Source organism: Neoarius graeffei, chromosome 14 (assembly GCF_027579695.1).
Source record: "Neoarius graeffei isolate fNeoGra1 chromosome 14, fNeoGra1.pri, whole genome shotgun sequence".
NCBI lineage: Eukaryota > Metazoa > Chordata > Actinopteri > Siluriformes > Ariidae > Neoarius > Neoarius graeffei.
In genome coordinates this window covers 26,969,569-26,985,378 of record NC_083582.1, presented here as the reverse complement: position 1 = coordinate 26,985,378, position 15,810 = coordinate 26,969,569, and positions in this window count along the sequence as shown.

Sequence of the window (15,810 nt, the reverse complement as noted above, 5' to 3'; positions counted from 1 at the left end):
GTGGGTGAAAGGAAAATGCTAGCCAAGTTGGCACCAATCTGAGACAACTCCTCTCATTCCCTGCACGAGGCTGTGAGGGCCAGTTTTGCCAACTCCTTAGTAAGGAAAGTCGCTTTTGGCTGCACTTAAAGTCGCTAGAAGTCGCTAAATTACGTCATCGCCTAATTTGCATCATCGACAATTTGCAAGTAATTGTAATGGATGCTGTAGGAGAGAGGAATAACGTCGTGGGAGAGATAAAAAGTGAGTAACAAACACCCTAAATATGTTTAGAACTGCAAATGAACTTTCTTCTTTTTTTTTATTTTGCCATTGAAATAGGCCATCACACCTCAAAATAACTTAATGACTTTAGTCAATTTTTTTTTTTATTTATATAGCGCCAAAGCATAATACAATTATCTCAAGGCACTTTCCACGTTACATAAATCAATTTTGTCCTGTATTGTTAAATGTTAGAATATCAAATAGAATCAAAAGACTGTTATGTAGGGTGGAATTATTAACTCTACATCCAACCCTCCTCCTTTATCTGGTCTTGGGACCGGCAAGGTGACCCAAAAGAGACACTCTGGCAGAGTTACTTCGTTTTTTGGGGTTTTTTTGTGGGGGGGTCTTAAGTTTATGCTCCACTTAGGAACCTACAAGAAGTCATAACATAACATTTTTTTCTATCTTAACATGACAACATTAACAATCTTAATGGACCAAAAAGAGACAATAGAAAGAACTGCCAATGGCAATGTAATTAATGATGCTAACTAGTCTGGCCCTAATTCACATTCATTGTTTTTTTTTTTTTCAGACCCTCCCTCCACACACACAAGCTGTGCTAGCTCACAGAAAGAGTAGGTCATCCTCATTATGGTCAAGGCTTCCTTTGGCAGGTTCAGCAACTGAGGAAGCTGACTTAAATGAGTAAGCAGCTGATGTGCCAAAGAGCTGCAAAACATCATCAGGCAGCTTGTGCTCATAGCAAGCCTCACCAGACAGCTTCAGACCAAATCGGACATACAGTACAGGATGGAGTTAAGGGTCTGCAAAGACATCCGATTTCTAAGTTTGCTTTTTACCACACTCATCTGGCTGAATAATCTCTCGACTTCAGCATTCGAGTGTGGCAAAGACAACCTAGACACAGCAGCCATGGCAAGTTCCTGAAACGGGTTGATATCAGCTGCATCCCTGAACTTCCAAATCTCACTCCAGAAGCCCACTGTGTTTTTTGTTTCATTCCACTTACTAAGATGGATGACACACCATTGCTGGACAATCTTGTCTATCTGTGCAGGAGAGTAGCCAAGGAGCTTGGCTATTTTTTCTATTTCTCCCAGGCTTTTATTGTGCTTCATAGTTTCCTCTACATTCTGATATGTACTGCAATGCTTCGATGTTGTCCGGCAGTCTCACCCTCAACTCATTAGTGAGGGAGATGGTGAAGGCTACACACCGCTTTTGGACATTGTCCTTCTCCTCAGGTGCGAGATGGAGCTCAGCTGCCTTTGACTCAAAAAGGTAACCAAGGTATGGTTTGGGACTGATGTATCCATCAATTGGCTCTTTGAATACATCAATATTTGCCAGTGGATTCAGCACCCTGTTACTCACAGACTTTATCAGGCTACCCAAGCTGTCAAGAAGTTTAAGAGGATCTACCTGCTCGCCCTCAAAAGCCTTGATGGCCAACTGTACCTCACCCAGTACTGACTTCAAAAAGTCAGATACAAGATGTTTTGAGGATCATTGTACATGGAGTATAAAACCTCAGCCATGTAGCAGTGTTCACTGGACTTGGTGACTGCGAAATGCAGTTTAAGTGACTCCCACTGGTCCAAAATGTGTGAAACCGCTGGTTCAATGGAGAGCCAATGTGTTGCACACACCTTGGTTATTTGTAAGGGATTCTCCCCACAGCTGATGGTCTCATATAGTGCTTTGTAGGCCTCCCTGCGCTTTGGAGACACTGAAAACCAGTTATAAGTCTCCCATACCAAGTACTCCACACTACGGGGGATGATGCCATTGGAAGCATGGCTCACAGCAAGCTGCAGGGAGTGACATACACAGTGAATAAGAACCAGATCTTTAAGGCCATACTCCTCCTTCAGCACTTTATGAACCCCATTGTTAATCCCCGTCATAACAGAGGCATTGTCAGTCCCTATACCCAGGAGTTTCTCTTTTTTTAAGACAACACTTCTCCAGGAAAGCCACAACAGCTTGGGCTATAGATCTGGCATCTCCTCTTTCCAACTCAACTAGCCCCAGAAATGTTGAGACAATTGTGTGTTTGGTGTCACTGAAGTACCTTATCACAACCCCCGAGTACTTAAAAACACTTACATCCGTGGACTCATCGAGGAGGAGGCTGAAACACTGGTCACCCACATCTGCAACCAACTTTTTTTAGAAAGTATGGTGCTAGAACACCATTAATCATTTCTGTGCACTTTGCCCTGTGCATTTTGAAGTGAGTAGCAGCAGTGGAGTCTGAGAAAGCAGCTTTACATGCTTCCCCAATGTGATCACATGCCAGCAGGGAACAGTGTTCAGTAATAGCTAATGCCATGGTGGCTTCAGCCTTTTTTGCAGAGTCAATTTTTTTTACACATTAATGGAGGCTTGCTTTGGGTGGAACTGTTATAAGGCTTTGCCTTTTAAGTATGTTTTTGAGTTGCCATGTGTTTTTTTTATGTTACAAAGTTTGGCGTAGAAATCAGCCTTACAATACAGGCAGTATGCCCGTGCATCATCCCCAATAAACTGTTTCAACCAGCCTTTGAATTCAGGGTTTGATTCCTACTCCTTTCTGTATTTCTGAGTGTACAGTTTAGACTGAGACATGATGAGCTAGCTAGATGTTCAGCTGATGTCAGAGGCACACACAGTGGACGAGGTGAGTAAGTGACTGAGGCTGTGTGAGTAAAATGCAGTGATTTATTTTAGTGTGACAGTGAAGAAACATTTACATTTACATCCCGCTCTCTAAGCCAGGGTGGGAATAGCGGCGGCTTTGCACATGCGCGATTCATTAGAAGTCTGGAGCGGAGCGGAGCGGAGCGGAGCCCCACCCCCACCAGTCCTCTCTGCTCTGACTGCAGCTGTGACTGCTGTGCTGCGTGAGGCCGCTGTGACACTGACTGCCTGTGAGTGCTGTGGGGCGGTGGAGGGGCTCGCGGCAGCACCTGCTGCTCGTTGAGGACAGTACCTGCAGAAATATACGTGCTTTCATGTCAGAGTCTCCAAAACACCAAAAAAGTCTCCAATAACACCAGTAAAAGTCGCTAGATTTGTCGTTAGTCGCGTTTGAAAAAAAAAAGTCGCCAAGAGGATTTGTAAAGTCGCCAGATTTAGCGAGAAAGTCACCAAGTTGGCAACACTAGTGAGGGCCTTGAGCAGCTCTTTCATCAACAGACTGCTGCACACCCACACTGCAAGAGGGAGCACTACTACAGGTCCTTTTTCCCAATGGCAGTCAAACTTCTGAAAAGCAGCACATCACAACAACTGCTGTTTGTTCTGTTTGTTTATATACAGTGCTGAGCGTAAATGAGTACACCCCCTTTGAAAAGTAACATTTTAAACAATATCTCAATGAACACAAACAATTTCCAAAATGTTGACAAGACAAAGTTTAATATAACATCTGTTTAACTTATAATGTGAAAGTAAGGTTAATAATATAAACTTAGAGTAGGGGAGAGCGGGGTAAGATGAGCCACTTTTTACATTTTTCATCATAACTACATGTTAAAGCCATTTTTGCTTCCAGTCTACACACCATACCAAATTTCAAAGTGTACTGTTACTATCTGAGCAAAAAATAATTGATAAGCTCTTATGGTTAGAGTGATATTACCTCTTGAAAAAAAAATGTCAAGTGGCTCAACTTACCCCATGCACGGGGTAAGATGAGCCACTGTGTGGGGTAAATTGAGCCAACACAAAACATGTTAGGTTAACAAAGTAAACAACTTTTATTATTAGAAATGCAATCAGTGAATCAAGTCAAGTCAATCACGTGGGGGATAGGGCCGTTGCATAGAGAAGGGGAGATGAAGAGAGAGGTGATAGAACGAGATGGGATAGGGAGGGATAGATAGATGGATAGAGAGAGAGATATGCATAGATAGATAGAAAGAGGGATGGTTAGAGAGGGAATGAGAGATATACTATATTATAGAAATTACTAAAACAGTAGAACAGTGCCAAAAAATCTTATTTCTTTCAGTAGGTTAAAACATTGCTAAAACATGCAGCAATCATTCCATCAATCATTTCATCATTATTCAATGTTCCAAGCATTCAAATTGCAAGGGAACACCATTTGCCTCTCCCTCCGTGCTGTCCCCCCAACAGTAAAGGGGTGGGGCAATTTTTTCACAATATCCTGTCTTGACAGGACAGCCTTATCTTTCTCTTTGAAGACAAAGGTCGGCTTTCTTGCAGAGCCATGGCATGACCGGCTTCTTTTGACAAATCTTGCCTCTATTTCGAAGACATCCAATTTGATTATCTGGCCAATGAAGAAATGCACTTTCTTCTTCCCTGTGAATTTTGCCACAACATAATCCCCCACATCTAACAACTGGTCTTCCTCATCTGATGTCATATATATATATATATATATATATATATATATATATATATATATATATATATATATATATATATATATATGTTGTTGTCATATATGACCAGTAAATGTGAAAACTTAAGTGTCATCCATATTGGGTAAGCTCAGCCACCAATGGGGTAAGTTGAGCCAGTGGCTCAACTTGCCCCACATCTAATGGCTCGTCTTACCCCGTGGCCACCATTTTGTAGAAAAATGCTAATAAAGGGGATTAGGCTAATCAAAATTATTTTTATTAGCATTCATATCATAGCTTAGAAAGCCACTAACTTAACCCTAATGTGTCTAAATATTATTCTACTTTTGTCTTCTCTAAATCATCTTCACTGTGGGCAAACATGGAATTGACTTAGAAAGCACAAAAACACATTTTTATAAATATCTCCCTCACCTAGTTTGACATGTGGTGCTCCTCTCCACAAGTGTAAGTAAATGGTCCCACGCCCCCCCCCCCCCCCTTTGAATGTGGTCACATGGTCACATTTGTTTACTGTTTCTTAGAAACAGGGGGTGGCTCATCTTACCCCCTGGCTCATCTTACCCCGCTCTCCCCTACACATTTTTCAGTTTTACTCAAATTAGGGTGGTGCAAAAATGAGTACACCCCACAACAAAAACTACTACATCTAGTACTTTGTATGGCCTCCATGATTTTTAATGACCGCACCAAGTCTTCTAGGCATGGAATGAACAAGTTGGCGACATTTTGCAACATCAGTCTTTTTCCATTCTTCAACAATGACCTCTTTTAGTGACTGGATGCTGGATGGAGAGTGATGATCAACTTGTCTCTTCAGAATTCCCCAAAGAAAATAATTTCTTTACACCACAAAGTTGAAGGCTACAAGAAGATCAGCAAAGCTTTGCTTATCAGTCAGAATACTGTAGCAAAAGTGATACAAAAGTTTAAGAAAGATGGAACTGCAACCATCTCACAGAGACATCCAGGTCGTCCACGGACGTTAACACCTCGACAGGAGCATCTTCTGATGAGAAGGGTTGAAGAAAATCGGCATGCAAGTTCACTGCAGTTATCTAAAGAAGTAAAAAGCCAAACTGGGGTGACTATTTCCCATGAGACAATAGGGCGTACACTGCAGAGGAATGGCATGCATGGATGCAGTCCATGAAAGAAGCCTCTCCTAAAGCCCAGGCACAAAATAGCCCACCTAGAGTTTGCCAGGGCCCATGCTGACAAAGATGAAGACTACTGGGACTCTATACTCTGGAGTGATGAGACCAAGATAAATGTTTTTGGAACTGATGGCTTCAAAACTGTATGGCGTCGCAAAGGTGAGGAATACAAAGAAAAATGTATGGTGCCTACAGTGAAACATGGTGGTGGCAGTGTCCTTATGTGGGGCTGCATGAGTGCTGCTGGTGTCGGGGAGCTGCATTTCATTGATGGCATCATGAATTCACAGATGTATTGCTCTTTACTGAAAGAGAAGATGCTACCATCACTCCGTGCCCTTGGTCGTCGTGCACTTTTCCAACATGACTAAACACACGTCTAAGGCCACTGTTGGATTTCTGAAGAAGAACAGGGTGAAAGTGATTCAGTGGCCAAGTTGATCTGAACCCAATCGAACACCTATGGGGAATTCTGAAGAGACAAGTTGAGCATCACTCTCCATCCAGCATCCAGTCACTAAAAGAGGTCATTGTTGAAGAATGGAAAAAGATTGATGTTGCAAAATGTCGCCAACGTGTTCATTCCATGCCTAGAAGACTTGGTGCTGTCATTAAAAATCATGGAGGCCATACAAAGTACTAGATGTAGTAGTTTTTGTTGTGGGGTGTACTCATTTTTGCACCACCCTAATTTGAGTAAAACTGAAAAAATGTGTACTCTAAGTTTATATTATTACCCTTACTTTCACATTATAAGTTAAACAGATGTTATATTAAACTTTGTCTTTTCAACATTTGGGAAATTGTTTGTGTTCATTGAGATATTGTTTAAAATGTTACTTTTCAAAGGGGGTGCACTCATTTACGCTGAGCACTGTATATATATATATATATATATATATATATATATATATATATATATATATATATATATATATATATGTATGTATGAGAGAGTGTGTGTGTGTGTGTGTGGTCCAAGGTTGTCATAGCCAGGAGTGGCAGTGGGGATAAGCTCCCACTGCCTATAATGTGCTCCCATATGGCATGTGTCTCAAATAGCCTCTGACAACCAAGTCCAACTCTGAGCCTGCTCGTGTGGCTTGGCCTTTAATCCCAGCTGACCTGCTTGTACTGATAGGCAAAGGCGGATCTCTGGCGCCTTAAAACCAGTTGCTTCGGGTAGGTAGAGCTCATCGGCCCAGGAAGGCAGTCTGTTTAGGAGAAGGAAACTCTGATCTCAAACCTCCGCTGCCTTGTGGTCATATCCAGCCATGGAAAAGGCTTTAGGAGTAAACTTTGAGGAAAAATCCAGAGTGGAGCCCCTAAGGCAATAGGATCATCAATCATGACTTCCTTCCGGCAGCTCCTGCAGCCAACCTGGTGCCAAATGTACTGCTTTGCTTTCCGTTGGACCACACCAGCGAGGCAGAGAGGGGGATTCTGGTGTCTGGGCAGCCCTGAGTCTCCATACACCTTGCCCAGTTCTGCGCCCCCAGAGACGTCACTTCGTTGTTGCTGTAAGCAGCAAAAACAACATGGGAGGCAGCTGTCTAGGAGTTATAAGTGCAGCCCGATTGGCATAGGGCAGGGCACGATGGGTTGCCTCTGTCAGTGGGAGGGATCATTGCAGTCCCACTGGTCAGCTACCACCTGCCTTAAAGCCAGGCAGCTCCCGGCCAGTAATGCAATGACCCACCTCAGTCTGCCTGCTTCAATGGGTGCTTGGAGCTTAAAGAACCTTCTCAACAAGCAGGCTGCATCACTGCACCATGCAAAATAAGAAGAAGAAAGAAGAAACTGCCAGCCCTGCGACTCGCGAGCTGGAACATCAGGACCATGTGACACCAAACTCTCACGACTGAACATGGTCATAGCTGCTCTTCAAGAGACCAGGCTAGCAGAAAGTTTCACATTGCTTGAGAAGGACTACTCCTTCTTCTGGCAGGGTAGAACCGACGATGAAGTACAACTGCATGGTGTGGGATTTGCTGTCAAGAACAGCCTGCTGTCCTCTGTTGAACCACCATCAGACGGCACTTAACGCATCCTCACCTTGCGACTCTCCACCTCCATGGGCTTCAAGATCATCTTCAGCATCTATGCCCAAACTCTCTGCTGTGCTCCGGAGGTCAAAGATAAGTTTTATGAAGACCTGTATGCTGCCATAGGTAAGGTACCAGACTCTGAGCACTTGCTCCTGCTTGGAGACTTCAACACCAGAGTGGGTGGAGACTACGACTCATGGCCCAACTGCCTTGGACACTTTGGCATTGGCAAGATGACCGAAAGTGGTCAAAGGCTGCTGGAATTCTGTTCCTATTGCAAGCTCTCTATCACCAATATGTTCTTCAATGTCAAGCCACACCACTGAGTGTCCTGGATGCATCTAAGGTCTCATCAATGGCACCAGCTGGACTTGATCCTCATCAGGAGAGTCCAGCTGATGAGCATACTCACCACACGCAGCTACCACAGTGCAGACTGTGATACAGACCACACACTGGTGTGCAGTAAGGCATGCTTTCTGCCACAGAAATTCCACCACTCCAAGCATTCTGGCCCTCCATGCATCAACACTGCTATGGTGTCTGACCCTGAACTCTGCACTCAGTTTGCTGACGCTGTTGAAAAAGTCCTAGAGGACCAACCAGCAATTGGGACTGCTGAAGAAAGATGGAACCTTCTATGGGATGCCATCCACAGCACAGCCCTGTCTATATTTGGCAAGAGTGAATGACGAAACCCAGACTGGTTTGATGAGAGTCTCTGAGATGAAACCCGTCATCGACGTGAAGTGTGAAGCCCTGACAAACTACAAGAGGGAGCCATCAGCTAAGTGGGAATGCCATCAGCATATTCCCACTGTCCAACAGGCTGCTGACAGTGGGAATATGTGTGGAGTGTACGAAGGGATGAAGAAAGCTTTCAGATCTAGTGCAAGGAAAACAGCTCTCCTGAAGTCATCCATGGGTGAGACCATTACAAACCGCAATGAACAGATGGAACGATGGGCATAATACTATCAAGAACTGTATTCGAGAGAGAATGTAGTCACAGAGTCAGCCCTTGACCGCATTCCCAGCCTACCAATCATGGAGGAGCTCGATGTGCCACCAACATATAAAGAGCTCAGCAAAGCCACCGACTCCCTCACACTTGGCAAGGTCCAGGAAGTGATGACATTCCAGCAGAAGTGCTACAGTGTGCCAAGTCCACCCTACTACTGCACCTTCATGAGCTCCTCTGTCAGTGTTGGGAAGAAGGATGCTCCATGACATGCATGATGCAAACATCATCACGCTTTAGAAGACCAAAGAGGACCACAGCGATTGTAACAACTATCATGGGATATCACTGCTGAGCATCACAGGGAAGGTGTTCATCTGGGTAGCCCTGAAGAGACTGCAGCAACTCACTGACCGAGTCTATCCTGAGTCGCAGTGCAGCTTCAGAGCACAGCAATCCACCATCAACATGATTTTCACTCTGAGACAGCTGCAGGAGAAGTGCCAGGAAGAAAAGCAGCCCCTACAGATTGTCTTCATTGACCTAACTAAGGCATTTGTCCTCGTAAGCAGAAAGGGTCTCTTCAAGTTCCTTGAGAAGATAGGATGCCCACAAAAACTGCTGAATGTGATATCATCGTTCTGTGAGGACATAAAGGGAACAATGCAGTTCAACGGGTCATCATCCACTCCCTTTCCCATCAGAAGTGGAGTGAAGCAAGGCTGTGTCCTTGCTCCCACTCTCTTCGGCGGCATCTTTTTGCTCTGCTATCACACGTCTTCAGCTCATCAGAAGACGGGGTGTGTATTTGCATGATTTTATGCATTATGCTGCTGTCAAGGGATTGGCTGATTAGATAATTGCATAAAACAGCATGTGTATGGGTGTACCTAATAAAGTGGCCAGTGTGTGTATACTTTTCACATGACAGCAAATACTTAGGGATTCTCTTCAGTCTGCCATTACTGGGTTAAGTGGTGTGGTTCGGTTCATTGAGCAAGCTTTGTTACCATGTAGAAGCTTTATTAGGCCTTAAACCAGTTCAAAGTTAAATGTTTAAAGCTAACAGTGGTACATACGTGCTGCATTCATGGCTGCTGTAATAGCTCATATGACTCAGTTATTCATAGCTTTCACAGCATTCCCATAGCTAGAGAGCATGAAGGCCACCAAAAGAAAAAAAAAAAGAGCAGTCTGCAGTTTATTAGTGGTGTGTATGTTCTAACCCTCACCTATGGTCATGAGCTTTGGGTAGTGACTGAAAGGATGAGATTATGAATAGAAGTAGCTGAAATTAGCTTTCTCTGTAGGGTGGCTGGGCTTACCCTTAGAAATAGGGTGAGGGGTTCAGACATCTGGAGGGATCTCAGAGTAGAGCCCCTGCTCCTTCATGTCAAAAGGAGTCAGCTGAGGTGGTTCAGGCATTAGGATGATTAGGATCTCTCTGGGTGCCTTCCTTTGGAGGTTTTCCGGGTATGTCCTACTGGGAGGAGACCTCGGGGTAGACCCAGAACATGCTGGAGAGATTATCTCATCTGGCCTGGGAGTGCCTTGGGATCCCCCAGGAGGAACTGGAAAGCATTGTGGGGGAGAGGAACACCTGGAAGACACTGCTTAGCCTGCTGCCACCACGACCCAACTTCAGATAAGCAGAAGAAAATGGATGGATGGATGGATGGTATGTATTTTAAATAAACAAGTAAGCAGGAAAATTTCCCATCCTATCCTATAATATTGTGTAATCATCACTTCTCTGCTCAGTGTTTTCATTGTAATTTCAATTTATTATTGCTCATTCATGTTGCAACGGAACATTGAATGTTTACTCATCCAGAGGGACTTGTTTGTCAAATAATTTATTATCTCTGTTGAATCACATCCAGGCATCCAGTCAGTAACTGACTACAGGCCAATACCCCCACCGTGTGAGGACAGCACAGACTTCCTAAACTCACTTAACACCTTCTTCAGCTGGTTTGAAGAAAACAACACCACCAGACCAACAAAAAACCCACACTGCTCGGACAATGTAACACTTCACCTGGACCCTGCTGACATGCGGAGGACCCTTCATAAGGTGAACCCCAGGAAAGCTACTGGTCCTGACAATATACCTGGGCGTGTGCTTAGAGACTGTGCTGACTCACTTAAAGATGTTCTCAAAGATATCTTCAACACCTCTCTGAGCCAAGCCATCTTACCAGCATGCTTCAAAGCCACCACCATCATACCGCTACCCAAGAAATTCCCAGCCACAACATTGAACGACTACTGGCCCATAGCACTCACTCCCATCATAATGAAGTGCTTTGAAAGGCTGGTCAAGGGCCATATAACATCCAGCCTACCCACCACATTTGACCCATTCCAGTTTGCATACCGTCCCAAACAGTCCACTGATATCATCATAGCAACAGCACTTCACATCAGCCTGGCTCATCTGGAAAACAAAAACAGTTACATGCGGATGCTGTTCATCGACTTCAGCTCCGCCTTCAACACAGTCATCCCACAACACCGGTGAATAAACTCAGTGCTATAGGCATCAGCACCCCGCTATGCAACTGGCTACTGGACTTTCTCACCAACAGACCACAGACAGTAAGAGTTGGCAAAAACTCCTCAGAGACCACCATCATGAACACTGGGGTCCCCCAGGGATGTGTGCTGAGTCCTCTGCTGTTCACACTGATGACCCATGACTGTTGTGCCAGACACAACTCGAACCACATCATCAAGTTTGCAGATGACACAACAGTGGTGGGCCTCATCAGCAATGATGATGACTCAGCCTACAGAGAGGAGGTACACCAACTCATCAACTGGTGTGACATAAACAATCTACACCTCAATGTCAGTAAAACAAAGGAAATAACTGTGGACTTCAGGAAAAATCACGTCACACATACCCCTCACCATCAATGGCAGTGCTGTGGAATCAGTGAAAAGCACCAAGTTCCTGGGGGTGCACATCACAGATGACCTGACATGGACAAATAACACCACCTCCCTTGTCAAGAAAGCACAACAACGCCTCCACTTCCTACGCAGGATGAGGAGAGCCGACCTCCCCCCTTCTGCACTCACCACCTTCTACAGGGGTGCCATTGAGAGCATCCTCACCAGCAGTCTCTCAGTCTGGTACGGCAGCTGCCCTGTTGCTGACCAGAAGGCCCTACAGAGGGTGGTGAGGACAGCAGAGAAGATCACCAGATCAGCCCAACCATCCATCCAGGACCTATATCATCCCGCTGTCGCAAAAGAGCCATCAACATCATTAAAGACCCCACCCACCCTGCACACAAACTGTTTACCCTCCTACCATCTGGTAAGCGCTACAGCAGCATGCGTTGCAGAACTTCCAGACTCAGCAACAGCTTTTTCCCACAGGCCATCAGACTGCTCAACTCACTCATGAAAACTCCAAGAACATAGCCCCCCGCACACAAAAGACCAGCAACTGTCAAACAGTATACTCAATGTCTATACAATGCTCTTTATAGGCACATATGCCAATATCCTTTTTTTGCACAAGAACATACAAGTTTACAATACTTATTTATCTCCATGCTGCTATTCTGCACTTTACCATACTGCACCTTGTATTATTGTACCCTTGTACTATTGCACCCCAGTAACATACCTTAAACTGACTACATTTCTGGACTACATTTCTGGAACTACAATTCTGGACGACATTACTTCAAACTTGACAACATTTCTGGATCACAGTAAATATTCTGGTAACTGTATGCTCACTGTCTGTCTATATGTTGTGTTAATTAGTTTATCTGTTGATGTCTGTGTGCACTTTTATGTTTAGTTGTGTGTCACTTTTTTAATAATGCGCAATTTCAATCCTCTGTGTAATTCTGTTACATGGTCTGATTGACAATAAATTTCACTTTGACTTTGATATGAGGACTGGAAAGTTTGTATATTTACTCTGTGTGGGTGTGTTGTGTTAGTTCCACCTATGCTTCTCTGGAATTCTACACACACACACACACACACACACACACACATTTACCGGCCACTTTAATAGGAACTTGTTCTTGATTTGAAGATTCCTGTTCTTGGCTGGCAGTAGTGGATTCCAATGTGGTCTTCTGCTGTTGCATGCTGAGATGCTTTTCTGCTCACCATGGTTGTAACAAGTGATTATATGAGTTACTATATCCTTCCTGGCAGCTTAAACAAATCTGGCCATTTTCTTCTGACTCCTTTTATCAACAAGGTGTTTCCACCCACAGATTTTTTGTTCGTTTGTTTATCAAACCATTCTTTGTGATGGCAAAAAGTGAGGGATTCCCTTTGGTCTGCCATTACTGGGATCAGGCTGTGTAGTTTGGTTCACTTAGCAAACTTTGTTAACGTGTATAAACTTTTATAAGGCCTTAAACTAGTCCAAAGTTAAATATTTAAAGCAAAAAAAAAGACCTAGTGGTCATCCTGACAAAATAGAGTCTGCTGAGACCATTTAGTTTGTCAATTGTATTTTAAATAAATAAACAACTAGTCAGCAAACTGTGTAATCCTATCCTATAATATTGTGTAAGCATCATTTCTCTGCTCAGTGTTTTCATTGAAATCTATATCTATTATCACTCAATCATGTTGTAATGGAACGTTGAATGTTTACTGATCCAGAGGGACTTGTTTGTCAAATAATTTTCAAAGTCACACAGACACTGTTCGTTATTACTTGTGAATCAAGACTAACAAGTCAAGTCAAGTCAACTTTATTGTCAAATATGCTCTACATGCTCGACATACAGCACAGATGAAATGTCAGTCCTCTCTGACGTACGGTGCAAACAGGCAATGCAATAAATAAAAATAAAAATAGAATAATTGAAAAAAACACAATTTAAACAGTATAAACACTCTAGATAAGAACTAGACAAAGACTAAACACTCATAAACAGACAATATAAACAGTATAAACACTAGATAAGAACTAGACATAGATTAAACACTCAAACAAACAATATAAACAGTATAAACACTCTAGATAAGAACTCGACATAGACTAAACACTCATATATACATAAATATACACACACACACACACACACACACACACACACACGTAAATTGGTGCAAATAAACAAACAGTCAAGGGCACTTGAGGTATAGCAGATAAACATGAAATAAGCAGTATAAACAAACTAGCAGCTGTTAAGGTGAGGTAGTGCAGAATAGTGCAAATGAGCGAGGTAAAGTGAGATGTTCGATCCCTGAGTTCAGTGTGTTAATGAACGTTGAGATGTATGTGTGTGTGTGTGTGTGTGTTTGGGGGGGGGACTGTGAGGATGACATGTCAGATGCTGAAGGGGGGCAGGGGGGTGTGCAAGCAGAATCTGTGGCAGGGGGCAGAGGGGGGAGGAGGGGCAGAACAGGGAGGGAGTTGAGCCTCCTGACCGCCTGGTGAAAGAAACTGTTCTTGAGCATGCTGGTTTTGGCCCGGAGACTCCGCAGTCTCCTCCCTGAAGGCAGCAGACTGAAGAGGTTGTGAGATGTGTGGGTGGGGTCACATGCAATTCTGATGGCTTTGCGGGTGAGGTGGGAGTTATAAATATCCATTAGACAAGGGAGAGAGACACCAATTATCCTCTCAGCTGCTCTCACGATGCGCTGCAGAGTCTTGCAGCAGGACATGGTGCAGGCACCGTACCACACGGTGATGCAGCTGGTCAGGATGTTCTCGATGGTGCCTCTGTAGAAAGTGTGCATGATGGGGGCCGGGGCTCTTGCTCTCCTCAGTTTGCGGAGGAAGTACAGACGCTGTTAGGCTTTTTTGGCCAGTGATGTGGTGTTGTTGCTCCAGGACAGGTAGTTTTAATTTTCAAGTGAAAATTACTAACAATAGTAATTATTACAGGCATAGGACTAGTCTATGATGATCAGTGATGTCTCTTAAGTGAAAATTACTACTGCAGAGGCTCCAACGTGGGAAATTGCAAAGAGGGAGATTCTCCCTCTCTGCGAGTAGCTCGGAGGGAGACAAGTTTGAGTGCCATAGGCACGAAGGCAAGTTATATATATATATATATATATGAATGATTAACCACATTTCGTGTCAATTTCGTGTCAATTAAATCTTATTAATACCGGCTAGTGGCCTAGTGGTAGCATGTCCACCTCTCGATCAAGAGATCGTGAGTCCTATTCACTGTCGGGTCATACCAAAGACCATCATAAAAATGGTACCTACTACTACCATATGGCAAGGCATGCTGCAATACAGATGTGAGTGGGAAGTTAAACTCACGTGGTTACCAGAGGACTAGCCCCCCACTCTAACCCTAGCTATGTAATAGGCAAGAGGCCGAGGGCTGCGGAAACAGAGATCGGTGCAACCCGATGTGCCACATGGCGCGGGAAGGACTTTAACTTTTTAAATCTTATTAATAGTAACAGATCTAGATAAATCCAGTGACTATAGACCAAACTTTAATATGCCTAAAGTCAATGTTAATGTCAATAATGACTATTATAAATTGCCAATGGGAGACCCTCTAATGATAATGTTCTTCTAATAATAATCAATTTCTAACTCTAAGTTAGTCAAGTCAAGTTTATTTGGATAGCGCTTTTAACAATAAACATTGTCACAAAGCAGCTTCACAGAATTTGAACGACTTAAAACATGAGCTAATTTTATCCCTAATCTATCCCCAATGAGCAAGGCTGTGGTGACGGTGACAAGGAAAACCTCCCTCAGACCACATGAGGAAGAAACCTTGAGAGGAACCAGACTCAAAAGGGAACCCATTCTCATTTGGGCAACAACAAACAGCATGACTATAATATTAACAGTTTTAACATGAAGTCAGTTGTACTGATGTTATAAACTCTTCATTGATGGAAACTTGAGTGCAAAACTGTTCATGACAACTGCAGTCCTCAAGTTAGCAAGTCAACTGTAGTCCTCAGCCACAAAAGCATTACTGTAAGAGTCCAGAGCGTTCTCCAGGTGTGACTTTCAACTGTCCTCATGGGGCTGTCCTCCACAGGAGTGATGTGAT